The sequence below is a fragment of the Mauremys reevesii genome, linkage group 3, assembly GCF_016161935.1.
Source record: "Mauremys reevesii isolate NIE-2019 linkage group 3, ASM1616193v1, whole genome shotgun sequence".
NCBI lineage: Eukaryota > Metazoa > Chordata > Testudines > Geoemydidae > Mauremys > Mauremys reevesii.
This window is the reverse complement of record NC_052625.1, coordinates 181426164-181443387: the sequence shown is the minus strand read 5'-3', so window position 1 is coordinate 181443387 and position 17224 is coordinate 181426164. Positions and strand designations below refer to the sequence as shown.

Here is a 17224-nt window from a genome sequence, read left to right as displayed (position 1 = left end):
AGTTTTTTCTCACTTTCTCAATGCCTGTCTACCAGTCTTTTTTCAGGTAAATTATTTTTCTCTTTCACGCATATAGCTTGTTGTCACTCTGTGTGTCTGAGGTGTTTACTTGAGATTAATTAGTGGTCCTGTGGGAGACAGAATAGAGAAGTGAACACGAAGAGTGATGTCAGCTTTTCTTGCAGCATTTTCTAGGCAATCTGCCCTAAGCATTCTGTGCATCGAAAGTGACAAACTCTGTAGCTTATCATTTGAGGACATCATCAATGACTTTGTGCTCCAAAAATCACAAAAGAAAACATTTTAATTTTCAGTGTGCATATCACATTAATTTTAAAACAGACATACGTCAGATTGTACTGCTTCTATTAAGTAAGCAGTTACACAGACCAGCTTTTGTGTTGCTGTAGATATAAAGTTTTCATATCTACTAATCAAGAAATCATAAATGAAAATGTTAATTTGAAACTATTGTATAATGCAGACAGGCATATTGCAAGACATGTTTTTAGTTGGATTCTATTTTCACAACTTTGCCTTTGTATATATTCAATGTCCTTTCTGTGGAAAAAACTTTTTTTAATTATATGAGGCCTCTTCCATTTGTCATAGTTTAGGGCCTCAGAATGTCATAATCTGGCCCTGCCACCCACATTTTATTTTGGTTGCATATCATTGCTCCGTAGTACTCGTCTTTGCCATTGCTCTGACTGTTGCTTCATTTAATGTCTTCACTTGCAATTTCCTTTGCTATCTATTGTGTTTTTTTTAAATCCATCACTTTCTCCGTCCTTCTCCATTGTTTCTTCAACATTCATACTCTGCTTCCTCATCTCCATCCTCCCTTTGTCTCCTTAATTCTTAATGTTCTGTCCCTGAGGTGGCCTCATCAACTTGTCCCTTCTCTGCTGAGCAATAACAGATGTTGGGACCTTACAGGTTGAGTTCTGTTGGAGAAGAAATCCGTGATGTTGGGCATAGGGAGGGGTGTGTGTGTGTGTGTGTGTGTTCAGCTTGTTTGCACATAAACCAGTCCTTGATCAGAGGGCTCACAAATGGCAAGCAGACAATCCCTTTTTCAGGGATCTCAGCCCAAACAATAATGCCCAGTTCCTAAGGAGCAACTCTACCTCAAGAATTGACTCTATGTAACGGGATTAAGGCAGAGAGCAAACTTCCTTGCTGCTGCTTCCAAAGAAACGCTGCAACAGAAAACCAACACCACAGCATATCTTCAAAGTCTAAAACTTGCTTACATGCTGTCTTAGCATGTAAGGCTGTGTGTAACAGTGCCATCTGGTGACTCCTGCCATAAGAAGCTCTTCTCTCCATTTCTTCTCTCCCATCCCTGTTTCTCGCCCCCCGCAAATCACTCACACCCTCACATCCATATTCCAGCTCCTTTACCCTTTTCCTCCTCATAGCCAACATGTGCCATAGTCTTGACTCATCCTTCATCCCTACTCTTTTTAGTTGCATCTTTCCCCACTGACACCTCTACCCCCACAGTAGGCATATGATGCAATATCATCCCCCAAATGTCCCTCTCTTCTCTAGTTCACTCTGTAGTGCCCACTCCAGAGTGCCCATTCTCCCTGAAACTTGCCAGAGTTTATGATCTCTCCAACTCCTTGTACTCACTAAAATCTTTGTTGTAGATGTAATCTCTTGTCTTTCTCCCACACCACCCATCTTGTGGACCACAGCAGCGGTGTTAGGCTCTTCTTTCCTTCTGATTGCATCCACTCCCTGCTGCTTCTCCCTTCCATTCATTCTTCTCCTTTGGACTCTACTCCACTATGAGCTAATTGCCCCTTCCCCTCCATAGTGATATCTATTTACCAAATCTGCTCCTTGCTTTTCAAAATCCCTACTGATTTCTGCCCCTTCCTCTGGCAAGAGTTCCCATTGACTTTTTCATGACCAACTCTTGGGCCTCTTCTTTTTTGCTGTGTTCAACACATTCTACATTCAGCAATTTCAGGAAGAAAGAATTGCGGTCACAGGAGATATGGATGGGAGAATTGGATCCTGGAATGCAGTGACCCTGAAAAGGCTATTGTGGTAATAGCAGATAATCAGTTGAAGAGGAGTGCCTGTGGTGGTGGTGTAGATAGAGGTGAATGTGACCCTTGAATGTATAAATAGGGGAATATACAGTAAAAGTAGGGAGGTGGTATCACATCTGAATATGGCATCAGTGAGATAATTATTGGAATATCATGTCCAGTTTTATTCTGGATGGTCTGCTTTTTAACTGGTTTGTTTCTCACCTGGTACTGGAACAAAAATCAGATGGGGATGCCATTTTGAAGAGCAGCACGCTCTTCAAAATGGCATCCCCCATGCAGGCAAAGTCAAGCAGATGTGAACTTGCACAATATCATTCCTGAAAGTGCCACGCTCTCCAGTGTTATGGGAGTGTGCTGTCCCAGATCTTGAACTCAGGCCTGGGAGTCCCCAGGTAGTTGCCACATCCTGGGCTCTATCCAGTGTCTACTGAACCCTGGTGGGCTGAGAAGCTACTAGGACTACAGCCTCAGCCAAAGCACTACCCATGGGAGCTCAGATTGGAGGATTGCTCAGCTCCACTAATTGGTCCAAAACCACTAGTTTATCTGAGCAACAAGGTGGCTTGCTGTTGTAACTGCATTGGACCTTGCTTGTGCCTATGTCCTGCACTCAACCCTGTTCCTGATTCCTGCTCTGCTCCTGGCTCATCCCTATCTTTACTCCTCTTCCCACCAGGCTCCTGCTCCATTCTTGATCCTTGCCTCTCCTCCTGTCCACCACCAATCCTGGCTCCAACCCCAGCCTCCAACTTCTGACCTTGACTCTGGCTTGACCCTTGGTTCTGGAATTTGGTATCTCACCTCAGTGCTGATCTTCAGCTTCAATTCCTGGTCCTGACTCTGGCTTGATCTCTGACTTTGGTAACTTGCAGTTGACTCTGGTGCTGACCCTTGACTTTATTCCCCAACCTGGATGCCTGCTCTGCCCACTAGGTCTGATTCCTTCTCTAATTACTAGGCCAGATGGTCTCTATCCTGGTCCATAACAGCAAATTGTGGATTCTCAATCACTCTAAGACTTCAAGTTAAGATTGGATGTCTCTCTCTAAGACATATGCTACAGCTCAAACTGAGATTGTATGCTTGATGCAGAAATTACTGGATGAGGCTTGTTGGCTTGTGCTATGCAGGAGGTCAGAATAGATGAGAAGTCATGGAAGATGGGAGAGATTCCAGAAGATTGGAAAAGGGCAAATATAGTGCCCATCTATAAAAAGGGAAATAAGGACAAGCCAGGGAATTACAGACCAGTCAGCTTACCTTCTGCACCTGGAAAGATAATGGAGCAAATAATAAAGCAATCATTTTACAAACATCTAGAAGATAATAAGGTGATAAGTAACAGTCAGCATGGATTTGTCAAAAACAAATTGTGTCAAACCAACCTAATAGCTTTCTTTGACAGGGTAAGAAGCCTTGTGAATAGGGGGGGGGGGGGGAGTCATAGACGTGGTATATCTTGACTTTTTAGTAAGACTTTTGATACTGTCTTGCATCACCTACTCATAAACAAACTAGGGAAATGCAATCTAGATGAAGCTACTATAAGGTGGATGCAAAACTGGTTGGAAAATCATTCCTGGAGAGTAATCATCAGTGGCTTCACAGTCATGCTGGAAAGGCATAATGAGTGGGGTCCCACAGGGATCAGTTCTAGGTTGGGTTCTGTCCAATATCTTCATCAATGATTTAGGTAATAGTATACGGAGTACACTTATAAAGTTTGCAGACGATACCAAGCTGGGAGATGTTGCAAGGAGATGATACCAAGCTTTGGAGGATATAGGATGAAATGCAATAAGGACAAATGCAAAGTACTCCATTTAGGAAGGAACAATCAGTTGCACACATACAAAATGGGAAATGACTGCCTAGGAGTACTGCGGAAAGGGATTTGTGGCCCATAGGTGACCATAAGCTAAATGAATCAACAGTTGAAGGGGTCGGGGAGGGGGGGAAGCATACCTCATTCTGGGATGTAAGTAAGACATGAGAAGTAATTCTTCTGTTCTACTCTGCTTTGATTAGGCCTCAACTGGAGTATTGTATCCAGTTCAGGACACCACATTTCAGAAAGGATGTGGAAAAATTTGAGAGTCCAGAGAAGAGTGACAAAAATGATTAAAGGTCTAGAAAACGTGACCTCTGCCAAATGATTTGAAAAATACTGGGTTTGTTTATTCTAGAAAATAGAAGACCAAGTGAGGACATGATAACCATTTTCAAGTACATAAAAGGTCCTTACAAGGCTAGGACAAGCAGCAATGTGCTTAAATTGCAGCAAGGGAGGTTTAGGTTGGACATTAGGAAAAACTTCCTAACTGTCAGGGTAGTTAAGCACTGGAATAAATTGCCTAGGGAGGTTGTGGAATGTCCATCATTGGAGATCTCTAAGAGCAGGTTAGACAAACAACTGTCAGGAATGGTCTAATCAGTCCCCTGCACTCATGGCAGGACTAGACTAGATGACCTCTCAAGGTCCCTTCCAGTTCTATGATTCTAGAATCATAATGGAGCACTCTAGCCTTAAAAATCTGTGAACACCTCAGATCATGCCTGGCTCCTTGATGCTTTGTACTCATCTGTCTTCTTACCTCTGACTACTTTTTTCAGATGTCTCCCCTCTTCCTCTCTGTCAGCTTCACAAATCTGTGTGTGTAACCTCTTCCATTTTTATACTTGTCTCTGAGCAATTTAATTAGTTTGCATGCCTTGAGCTCCCATCTCTATGCTGACACCTGAGAACACAGGCTTGGAGAGGTAGATAGCTCCCTCTCTCCTCCCCCACTCCCCAATATCTGACTATCTGTCCAACATGACATCCCGGATGGGCCTCCACTGGTAGCTCAACCTTGAGTACAGAACCTAGCTGCTTATTTATTTTTTAACTTTCTGGTTCAGATCCTCAGCTGCTGTAAATTGTCGTAGCTTTGAAGTCAAAGGAGCTATGGCAGTTTATACCAGCTGAATGAAGATCTCCCCCTCCATTGCTATCATTCTCCACTGCAGCTGACGGTACTGCCATCCTTCCATCACTCAAGCTCTCAACCTTGGGCTTATTTATTCTTGTGGGCAGAAATAAAAGTACATGGGTGCAAAGGCAAAGGTGGGTTGGAGGGGCAACTGCAAATGGGACTAAGTGGAATAGGGTGGAAAGCACAAACGGGCAAAAAGGAAGTTAAAAACAAAGGGGGAAAGAAAGGACACGTGAAAGACAAAACCATAAAGGGGTCAGAGATAAGTGGGAGTCACCAGAGAACTGTTGAAAAGGTTTTAGATTCTCATTATCAAAACTTCCATCTCTCAAACTATGGGTTTCAGAGAACCGTTTTCCCTCAAATATTTCAGCTGATCCATCACACTGGGGATAAAATCAGTCACCACAGTTTTGTGCATAACCGCCCTCCCTTCCCCCCAGCTGTTTTCCAGGCTTCGTGTAGCATTCTGAGTATGCATTTTCTATGATTGAACCTCTACAAAAGAACCTGATCTCAAAAGCACCGCAGTTTCTGGTAAGCACAGAAGGCATGTGTTTGTGGGGTGGTTTTGTTTTTGTTAGATACTTCACAAAGCACTGGCTTGTCAATAAGATTGTAATGTTTTTGTTTTAGTTGTGAGAAGGAAGTCATTTTTGTGATTCATGGAAGTGACAGATAAAGCAGAGAGACTGGCCACTTAACTTTTTCTTCAGAAAGATTAAATTGTACACTGATAGTTCTGAGCACAGGACACTAACTAATTCAGACTCCTTGACACTGGTTAGGCAAACATTCCTTGCTGAAATAGTTCCAAATCAGTACAATAATGGTTGCACAAAAGCCATTGTGAAGTATGACCACCCACCCGCTCTGCAGAATGATAACAATTTGGTGTGCTTGGCTTTGCTTTGCAATCTGATTAAACTACTCTGTATTGTAAGTGCTTCAAAAGCATAAAAGACAAGAGGAGATTACAAGTATCTAATGTTATACATTACATTTGTATGCATACCAGAGTATAAATATGTGGAACATGTCCCTAGACTATTAATCAAATTCTTTATTAAGCTTTTGAAACAGTATGAATCTATGAATAACGCATTCTTTCACAGCACAGTGTTCACCCTATTTAAAAATATGGAGCTCTCTGATTAAACATCTACATTGAATTTTGGGGATAGTTTTCAGCAGAAATTTATTGAGGCATTTGAAAACAATCCTAATAAGCAGGGAGCAATTGAAACTGCCACTTCATGAATAGAGCTGGTGGCGCAGCATCCACATAGCTATAGCACCTAGCTACAGCAATATTTTTCCATCAAGTGTTTCGTGTTTGCTTATAAAGCACCCTCTGCTGTCTTTAACCCAGGTACCAGCTCTAGTTAAAGCTGCTTTTTGGAAAGAAGAAAAACCTGTTAAATGTCCATCGAGGAGCCACAAAAATATTCATAGGTAATTCTGTGTGCTCTGCACCCATAAAACACTGCTTGGGTGACTAGCATTTGAAAGCATATTACAGAGTATTGCAGTTCATACTAGATTAGATCAACTATTATCATATCAATATCTTGTTCCATAGTAAGGCTGAGTAAAAGTTCAGTAGAAGATGCTAAACCATTTAAGATAGATTGTTCTAATTTAGGTCAACTCATAACATTATTGGTATGAGTTCCATATGCTTGGCCCTACCAACCTCGTGACATGACACTACAAGGTGCATGCCAGCTCCGACTGTGAAACATGGATGCTCTGTATAGCAGGCTTTGCTTCAAAGCCAGTCAGAGGAACAACACTGATATCCCAAGATGGAGTCCAGCACCAGGTGACCTGGTCACATGTCCCTGTAGTGTCACAGCAGCCATGACTCGGAGGCTGTCTGCAGCCTCCTCAGGAAGGCCCCCAGGTGGGAGATAAGCTTCTTCTAAGGCCTATTATTTTCTCTAATGGCCCTTCCCCACCCAGCTTTTCAGAATGAAAGCATCTTGTCTAGTGGGCGTTCCCCAGGGGTAAACACATTAATACAATATTCCTGACTTCCGATACAAAAATGATACATGCATACAAACAGGATACTCGTATTCAATAAATCATAACCTTTCCAATGATACCTCACACAACTTATCTTGCATAAAATGATTATGACATAATCATAATGTATATAATATCACTGAAGAATATGGGGTGCAGTGTCACAAAGGGTCCTCACATTCAGAAAGCACTTAGTACCTGCCCTATGAAAGATGTTCCCTGTCAAGTTGAGCACCCAAAATCACAAGTCACTTGAAAATTTAGGCCAATGTATATTACAGAATGGATTGTCAGAAATGCTCAGTGTTGACCTCACTGTGCTCCCATTGAAGTCACTGGGAAAAATTCCATTTGACTTCAATGTGAACAAAGCTAGGCTGATGCTGTGCTATTTTTGAAAATCCCTCCCTACTTCTTCTGCACTGTATTAGTTTAATAGGGCCCCAGAAGGGGTTTAATTTAATATATTCTCCCATTCCCCCCCTCCCCCCCCCAAAAAAGTTGAGGATTATCTAAGGTTTTTTCTCTGCAGCTAAATTGGCAGCATTACAGTAATGAGGAAGTGTCTCTCAATATCATTTCAATTTTTTTTCTTGGATTCACAACATGTAGTTCTGTAGGTATAGGGTACCTTGGGACACCCTTTCCTGCTTCTCAGTTAGGCGGAGGATATTTCCCTGCAGGTCAGTTTCTGTATGTCTTGTGTAACCTGAATAATCAAGTGATCTGAAAGGTAAGAATGCTCCATATTTCCAGTGTAAGCAATATTCTATAAATAAAAGAAATGAGTAAGTAGAAGCATGATGGAGAATTAATGTTTACAGAGTCCCACAGCAATGCATATCTTGTTTGCTAATCATAAATAATGAAAAATAGGCAGTTACCAGAGATACATGTATCGGCTTTCATTTGTGGGAGGCTGTCTTACAGCAGATATTTTTCTTTGCTACTTCATTTACAGAAGATGTCTTCTCCTCCCCACCCCCCAAACCAAGTGGTTAAAATGTACAGTTCACACTCATCCTAATATCACAAAAAGCTTAGTTTGGAAGTCTTAATGCCCTATTATAACATGGGGAAATAACTCAGTTTAAGTGGGAGACAATATTTAAATAACCTGGCAGAAGGCAGAGAGTTATAACAGTCTTGCAACAAAGAGGAGAAACATGAGATTCCATTTCAAATGGAAAAGAAATAGGGGTTGGGGCTATGAAAACCTAGTAGGGTTGTCTACAGCATATAAATAGTCACTTACAGGTTACACTGATAACTAGACTATACCACCTAAGGCACAGGCACAGTTGGGGGTATCAGGAAGTATGTTGTGCTTATCAGAGATGTCTAGCACACAGAAGAAGTACATCCACTATTCCAGTAAGATACAGAAAGCTTCACCCAAACATAACTGGCTGCTTCACTAGTCCCAGCTTCTCTAGATTCCATCTGCCTTCATATGAGTAGTCCTTATTCTCATGAATAGCGTCATTGATGCCACATAAGGACTAGCTTTGTAAGTGTTTACTGATAAACTCCATAGTTTGTAAAGTTCCTTTTGGATAGAAGTCACTGAGTAACTAAAGTTCAGACCAGCAGAGTTTGGGGTCTGAAACATAATTCAGATCTACCTTACCTTCAGAGTATTCAAGTTCAAATAGCTATTATGTAATTTAAAACAGAAAAGTCACAGCTTAGTATAGACCGACTAGGTCCTTCTGAACATGGGACAAAAACAGAGTCTGATTCTCTGTTGCTGTACCCTTTGTGCAATTATTTATGCCAGTACGCAATAGGTGTATGCTACTACTAAATCAGAATGGCAGTGTTTTACACCCTGTATGCACTGGCATAAATGATGATGATTGCACAAGGTTCTGGAGTCTGTAGAAGGTCGTCTTCTCTGAGGACAATCGCTGCTGGTACCATCCAACTAAATGCAATGTAGTCTTTTATGAACCTTAGTGGATCTGTAAAGCAATATTAAGTTATGGAAAGTATTTCATGCAGAAATAGGATCTTTGTGTAGAAATTGCTTGAATAAAGGGGAGGGGAGTGGCTGAAAGGTATAATGCATCTTCATGAAAACTCCTGGTATAAGATGTATTATCTAAAATTGTGATTCTTTAAGTCATTTTGATTGCCTGTTGTTTCCCTGGGAACAGCTGGCTTTGCTGGAGCACCCAACTAAAATAGATCTGAGAGAACATCTCATTTGTGACACTGGTGGGTAAAACAGTTGTATTTTGTATCCCAGTTAATGTGCTTCTGGTAGAACAGATGGAATTTATTGGACTATCAGAGCCTGGTGAATCCAGTATGAAATAATCAACCCTAACCAAATCTCACCAAGGACAACTTCTGTGCTATGGAGCCAGACCCTGAGATCCTTAATCAGCTCATACTCAGGCAAACTCCCACTGCCTTCACTAGAGCTTGGCCAATTTAAGGACATCTGGATTTAGCCCATTGACTTTCATGTTATTTGCTATATCTACTTAGTTGGCACTCCTTAAAGGCTTCCCCCCGCCCCCCCATGCTACTGATCCAGCAAATCACTTAAGCACATGCATAGCCCAAAATCTACTCAATAAGACTACAACTTAAACACATGCTTGAAAGCTTTTCTATATCAGGTTCTAAAAGCAGGCTCCCCAACAAACCTATCCAGCTCTCCAGATAAAGGTCAAATGGCACACAAGGAGAGTGGGGGGCCTGTGTGCACTAGGAGCCTTCCCCACCCTTTGCACTCCTGAGAAGAACTAGACAATTTTTGGCAAATAGGAATTTTGTAGAAAAATACTTGCTTCTCCACCCCCATCCTGGAGCTGCCTGTAAGGTGTGTGAGAACATAAGAACGGCCATACTGGGTCAGACCAAAGATCCATCTAGCTCAGTATCCTGTCTTCCAACAGTGGCCAATGCCAGATGCTTCAGAGGGAATGAACAGAACAGGTAATCATCAAGTGATCCATCCCCTGTCACCCATTCCCAGCTTCTGGCAAACAGAGGGTAGGCTAGGGACACCATCCCTGCCCATCCTGGCTAATAGGTCCATCAATGGCTATCTTCCATGGACCCTTTTTGAACCTTTTTTTGAACCCTGTTATAGTCTTGGCCTTCACAACATCCTCTGGCAAAGTGTTCCACAAGTTGACTGTGCATTGTATGAAGAAATACTTCCCCCCTTTTTTTTTCCAAACTGCTGCCTATTAATTTCATTTGGCCCCTAGTTCTTGTGTTATGAGACGGAGTACATAACATTTCCTTATTTACTTTTTCCACACGTCATGATTTTATACATCTCTATCATATTCCCTCCCCCCCCACCCCAGTCATCTCTTTTCCAAGTTGAAAAGTCCATCTTATTAATCTCTCCTCATACGAAAGCTGTTCCATACCCCTAATCACTGTTTCCCTTTTCTGAACCTTTTCCAATTCCAATAGATGGATGACCAGATCTGCACTCAGTATTCAAGATGCGGGCATACCATGGATTTATATAGAAGCGATATATTTTCTGTCTTATTATCTATCCCTTTCTTAATTACTTCCAACATTCTGTTAACTTTTTTTTTGACTGCCACTGTGCACTGAGTGGATGTTTTCTGAGAACTATCCACAATGACTCCAAGATCTCTTTCTTGAGGGGTAACAACTATTTTAGACTCCATCATTCTGCACCACGCTCAAATGCAGACCCATATCATAATGGCATGACCATCTGGCCCAAAACATTGTCAATAATAATGTTCATCGAAGGAATTCCCAATCTGGGCACAAATCCCTCTCAAAGAAAACAAGGGGCCTAAAAGCTCCTTAGCTGCGTATCTTAAAAATCTCTTTAAACATTTTAGGACCATGTCTTGACCATGTTGCATTTAATTTTTAATGCTTAATCATCAAATATTTACAGAATTACTGAATGAGAGCAAAACTGCAGAAAAGGGTCAATTTAAAAGTACCCATGTTTCAACTGACAGCACAACTACTAAATATGTGCACTAAAGGAAGCTTTTTTAAAGAGAAGAAATCCTCTCTCTTTTTCATGACAAAGAAACCCTTTAAGTCAAAGACCCAGGCTTGGATACACCAAATGACTTAGGATCCTAAGGCCAAAATTTTACCAGTGAGATCCTGAAAACCCCTACTCAGCTGCTGCTTATCCCTGTAGGCACCTAAAATCCCACAGTGCCTAAATGTTTGCTGTAAAATCTCCTAGGTACCTAAGTTTCTGCCTCTGGGTATATGTAGTGCTGCCTCAAGCAGGCACCTAACTCACACCAAGCCCCAGTGCAATCTTCACAGCCAGTGAAGATAGGGAGAGGCATGCCCATCTTGCTGTAGGGCCTGATTCAGTGAGCATGCCTAACTCCACACAAAGCAGCCAGAGGATGGGGCAAAAACAGCATTCCTTCTAACCTTTAGCCCAGTGGCTGGGGTACTTGCTTGGGATGTGGGAGACACTGGTTCAATTCCCTCTGTGCCTGTTAAGGTATTTGAATAAGGGTTTTCCCTCCTCTCAGGTGGGTGCCCTAACCACTAGATTAGGGCATAGTTTGGTGTGGGTCTCCTTCAAGCTGTCCTGCTGAAGTCATTCCACTTTATGAATACAAATACGCACTGGGGCAGAGAGTGAGAAAAAGACTTTCTATAGCCCAGTGGGTAGGGCACTCCCCTGACAGGTGGGAAACCACTGTTCAAATCCCTTTTCCTCAGGCAGAGGGGGGATTTGAAGTGGAGCCTTCCACATCCTGGATCATATCCTACTCACTGGGCTATACCTTACTCGCTGGGCTAAAGGTTATAATGGAGGCTGTCATGACTGCCTCCCCTGTACTGCAGCCATTTTGTGTGGAGGTAGGCATGCGCTGCTACTGTTCTTACAAGAAATGGCTGGGGCAACTGAGTCCAGGAGATAAGATTGCCAACTTGGTAATTTTAAAAAACCAACATTCCAGCAGGAGTGCAGGAATCTCCCCTACCATGTCTCTTCTCCTCCTCTTCCCTTCCCCTCATTTCCTCCTCCTCCCCTACAAGTCAGGAGGGACTTGCCTGTGGGCCTGGGGCTGGGAGCTGCCAGGTAGCAGGCAGCCCCATCTGAGAAGGGGCTGGCATGGGTGATGACCTAGTGCCTCCCCCTCCTGCAGTAACTGGACTTTGGTTGTCCGGTCAGTAGATCTGACTGGACACTGTCAGGTCCCCGTTTTGACCAGATTTTCCTATCAGGAGAGGGTTCATGACTGTGGCTCCCAGGCAGAAATAGGCATCTAGTGCCAGCCCAGAATTTAGTGTCTAATTCCCTGAGAGGAGCAGGGCTTCGGACACAGCCCTCTCCTTGGTGTGTGCTATTGGCTAGTTTAAGGAACTCCCCACCTAGTTTGCTGGCTTTTTGAGGCTCCCAATTTTAGTTGCCTATTTCTTCCCATGCATTGTATAGGGAGCCTAGGTGCCTAATTTAAGGGTTGTAGAGTCCAGTGGGTGGCTCAGTGCCTAAAAGTTAGGCACTGCTAGGCATTACAATGCATAAGCTCCTCTGTGAATCTGGGCCTGAGTGATTAGACTGGAATCTGTTCCTTTGACTTGGTCAGTCTAGACCAGTAACATGCTGGATTTGATGGATTGCAGTTGTTACAGAAAGGGTGCTCATATATATTGCTATTTCAGGATTTGGTTCGTACCAAAAAAATTGAGAATGTATTTTTCTTTCATTCTTCATGTTGAACACATTATTGTATTCTGTAGTCAAGTCTGGTCAACTTTCCCGCAGTTCTATATTTAATTTAACTTTTCAGGCTGGCCCTCTGTGTTCCCATATAAAATAGAGCCCAAAAATATTTTCTTCAGAAGGCTAATTATCTGTCAAGCTCCAGTGCAAAAAAGAAAATTCTCAACTGTGTATATATACTATTATTTCCTTGACTGATTACATAACAGACCAGCGAGAGTCTATGGTCTTAAAGCTGCCAAAAGATATAATGGTTACACTGAATTTCATTGAACAATCCAAAATATTTGCAGTTCAGCATTGCCAATTAAAAATACTTGCCAATTAAAACATGCTTGTAGCAGGGAAAATGTTTTTTAGCTTTACAATGCCAAAACTACTTGTGCTTTATTTTATCCAAATGTTAGTAAATAACTTAAATACAAATGATTATCCTCTGTCTAGCTTTTGAATAGCTTTTTACTTAGATTTCTTGCCATCATTAAAGATTTTTAATTAGTGTTTAATATTGAAGCAATAAGCTGAAATCATGGTGGTCTATTCCACTCCCCTTTCTGTCCTCCCTCCCACCCCCAAATTTACTATAACCTCCAGAGCAAGAGTGTTTTCTTATAATTATTTGTAAATACATCCCTTCAGCCAGTTAAAGTGAAATGACTTAATCTCATTGGTGCAACTTTGATCTCATTTACACCAGCGTAAATGAAGAGTAAATACATTATGTTGTGGCAACCCCATATGTTTACACCTATGTAACTGTAAAATCTGACCTACCCTCTCAAACTCCATTTTTATATCTATAGATTGCAGTTTAATTTCAGCAGGAAAATAACTAACAGAACAACAACAAACCACTATCATCAAATAGATCATTTTAGTTGCCATGGGTAACCACTGCCAGTAAGGTATTCAGGCATGGGAACAGCAAGCACTGATAACCCATTTTGAAAGTGCTGACTGTGCGTCATTTTGCAAACTTAAATAATTATTATGTGTAGGAGGGTGGTGGCACCAACAGGGTATATACATGTAATGAGTCATTCTTTAAATAGCTTAATTTGAAATCCTTAAAGGTTGGAGGGATCTATCAAGAGGGAAAACCAGTGCCTGAATTGTTAATAAACTAAACTAGCCGGGCAGATAGGGAGGTAAACGAAAGGAGGAAAAAGCTGGACAAAAATAAGCTTCAGGGTGGTAGGTTGAAGAAAGGACACTTGGCAAAAAATATAGCCCTTCCTTAGAAACCTATTATTGGTATCCCATGCCTATTTGGTGGCTGATAAACATAGGATTAATGACCCCCCCCCCAAGCACACAAGAAGGCTGGAAGGTTTCATTCTGATGGGGGCTGATGTGTGTCATCCTTCCAATATCTTCCAAAATCAAATTCCATAGTCATTTGCCAGTTACTGAGAAAGCTCTGCCTTCTGCATGTGTGCATTTTGTTCTTTCAGTGGATGGCTTCAACTGAATGTAGGTGCTGGAAAATGAAAAGGGGGTTGGGGGAGGTAAATTTAATTTTCCAACCATCTCTGTCATGGTAGGTATCATAGATTATTAGGGTTGGAAGGGACCTCAAGAGATCTAGTCCAACCCCCTACTCAAAACAGGACCAATACCCAAATGGCCACCTCAAGGACTGAACTCACAAGCCTGGGTTTAGCTGGCCAAGGCTCAAACCACTGAGCTATGTCTCCCCCCTATATGATGAGGTAGTCCCTTGGGTAACTTGGGCTAGTCCCATGGAAAACTTTGAAGATGAATCTGACCCAATATTCAACAGGAAACCGATGTAAAATGAGAACAGTGGGGTGATGTGCTCTTGACAGCCTGTATTACTGAGTAAAGAGGTTATGTTTTGATCCTCCGATGTCTTTTTTAGGTGGGAGGTCATGTTGTTGTTTTTTCTGCACCCAGGATTCAGGCCTAGGGGACACAATTTCATGGACCACCATTGCCAAATCTAAGCCCAACAAGATGGAGTGCAGCCACTTGACCAGTTACAGGTAGAAGAAACCTGAAAATTATAAATCAAATAACAAAATAGTTGCATTCAAAGTTGCAAAGCACTGTGCTTTTACTCTCATAACTGAGAATCATTGATCATGATTGCAATTTGGGTACTTGCACAGCACTGAGACAGCTCTCAAAGTCCATTCCCAATATACTCAGTGGAAAATTTGGGATGAAATCTAAGAGGCTGTCTTGTTTGAGGTTTCCCGACCCCTGATCTCAAATCTGAAAAGAATATACCCAGGACATTACACGAATCAACTTCCAGATATGCATTGCTAATATCCACAAAGTTCAAATATAAGCAAACCTGTGGAATAGACTACTCCATTCCATAACTTTTGGTTGAGAAGGCCACTTAAAACAGATTGGGTCAACAGCTGTGCCATTGAGCTGCATCAGTGTGTACCAACTAAGAATTAGGCCCAGTGAATACAGTTCTGCTCCACCTTTACTAGAAGATCACACTGATTAAAAATCAGTTGCTAAATCAGTCCTGTGTATGCTCACGTAGGTCCCAATCCAGAAAAGTACTTAAGCATTTGGTATTGAAGTCCCTCTGGACCTTGAGAGCCTGGTTTTCAATAGGATTTCAGCACATGGTTGCATACTATGAATTCGAAGCCTCAGGATAGGCTTTGCTGTATTGAACTTCTGTCCATTTTGTTACTGCTCCCTGTACCCATCCTTAGTGCAGTGACTGTTTTTTGGTTGCTTTTAAAACCAAAAAAAGGATTTAAACTCGCTGTATACATCACATGTGAATATGGAACACAAACTCAAAGGACCAATGCAGAACCAGATGTAAGGGTAAGCAAGCAGTTGTCATTGCAACATGTTACAGAACCAATGCCCACACAATCTCTTCATTAACTAGAAGAAAGAAAACAGCTGAGAGTTTTCTAGCATTGCTACTGAAACAAGAGACTATCTGTCTGAATATGTGGTTAGTGAAAAGTTACATGTTTGCTAGTGAAAAATTTTGCAAGCCTCTGGGCTGGTGAATTGTGGCAGTAAGCTATTAAGGTAAAATGGTAAATGATTTCCTATACTCTGAGGAAATTTGTGTTCAGTTATATTCAGATCCATATCTGATTAATCCAGTGGTATGTAGAGAACTAGAATAAATCAGAATACTTCAGAGAAACTCTGGTAAAATGTAATTAAGGTTGACAGGAGCTAATGACCTCACACTTACAAAAATGTGAAATGTAAAACTTTTCAGCTTTTGTCTGTCTATAAACAAGCAGGGCCTTTCACAGCTATTTAATTTACAATATGAAATTTGCTAGTAATTAAATACTTCAGTTCTGCTTTTCACACAATTGCTTTATTTACTTTCAAGAAGAAAAAATAATTAAAGTTTTAAAATAGGCCCAATGAAAAGCTACTATTACTACCACTTACATGTTGTGAAGTAATCACTAGCACTGCTGCAGCTAATAGTCCATCAGAATTTCTATTATGCTCCTTAAACCTCCATCATAAAAAATAATCACTACAAAATGATACTTGGCATGCCTAGGAGTGAATTTCCTTTTTCATCTGTATATATTTTAGGCATAATATAACATTGTCGGTTTTTTTTTTAGTTACAGAAGTACAAAACCCTTCAAATTTGTTTCATGTGCTTGTTGGTGAGATTTAAGACTGTAGGGTTCTTGGATTTCCCAGGTGCTCAGAACATAGTTATGTGCAAGTGCAGAGCTAGGCTTTGATCCAGCAATTAGATCTTGCAGATAAATACTTGTGCCCTTGAAGTCTGTCTTCAACAGAGCTCAAACAAAGTGCAAAAATCCACCCATCAGAACCCAGTCATAGGATAGGCATCCAAACTTTCAGTGCAAGAGTCATGAAAATTGGATATAATCTTGTGGTCACATAATCAGACTCTATGGATACAGTGTATTTATTTGGAAAAAAAGCTCTTCCATTTTAACAGACCTTACCAAACACATACACAGAGAGAGTTTCCATACATATGCAAGAGAATCACTGGAGCTAGTAGAAACTTTCTAAACAGAATCTATTGGGTGTGCCCCAGTGTAACCCCAGAGAGAGAATTACATTTGTATCATCAAACTTCAAATGTGGAGTTTTCCTGAGTGTTGAGTTCTCAGTTATGCAGCTTTAACTTTTCAGTAATCTGTTTTTGTATGAATTTTATCAATAGGGTAGATGAAAAAGAATGGGCTAAATTTTCTTCAGTTACACAGTTGTATAGCTGGTAGAGGACTCATGAAATATTTGACATATTCTGCATTTTTGAGTAATGTATTTGACAAGTAGTAGTTTGCAGTGTTATTCCCATGTGTCAAACTTTGACACAAGCTGGCAATATTAGTTGAATAACTTTTATTTCTGAAATGTATTTCCTGGTGCTTGATTCTGTCAGTGTGGGTGTAGCTGAG

General features: G+C 41.3%; 1 long non-coding RNA gene across 8 annotated transcripts in view; it reads left to right on the top strand.

Moving 5' to 3' along the window:
• The window catches only part of LOC120401564, a 48556-nt gene that overhangs the window by 14882 nt on the left and 16450 nt on the right, over positions 1-17224 (top strand). Inside the window, exons 5-6 of one of the 8 annotated variants that reach the window (XR_005596551.1) lie at positions 5491-5584; positions 6420-6502. The exons of the other annotated variants lie outside the window; for them this stretch is intronic. This is a non-coding gene — a long non-coding RNA (uncharacterized LOC120401564). The remainder of the gene's footprint in view (positions 1-5490; positions 5585-6419; positions 6503-17224) is intronic. 8 annotated transcript variants of the gene reach the window in all.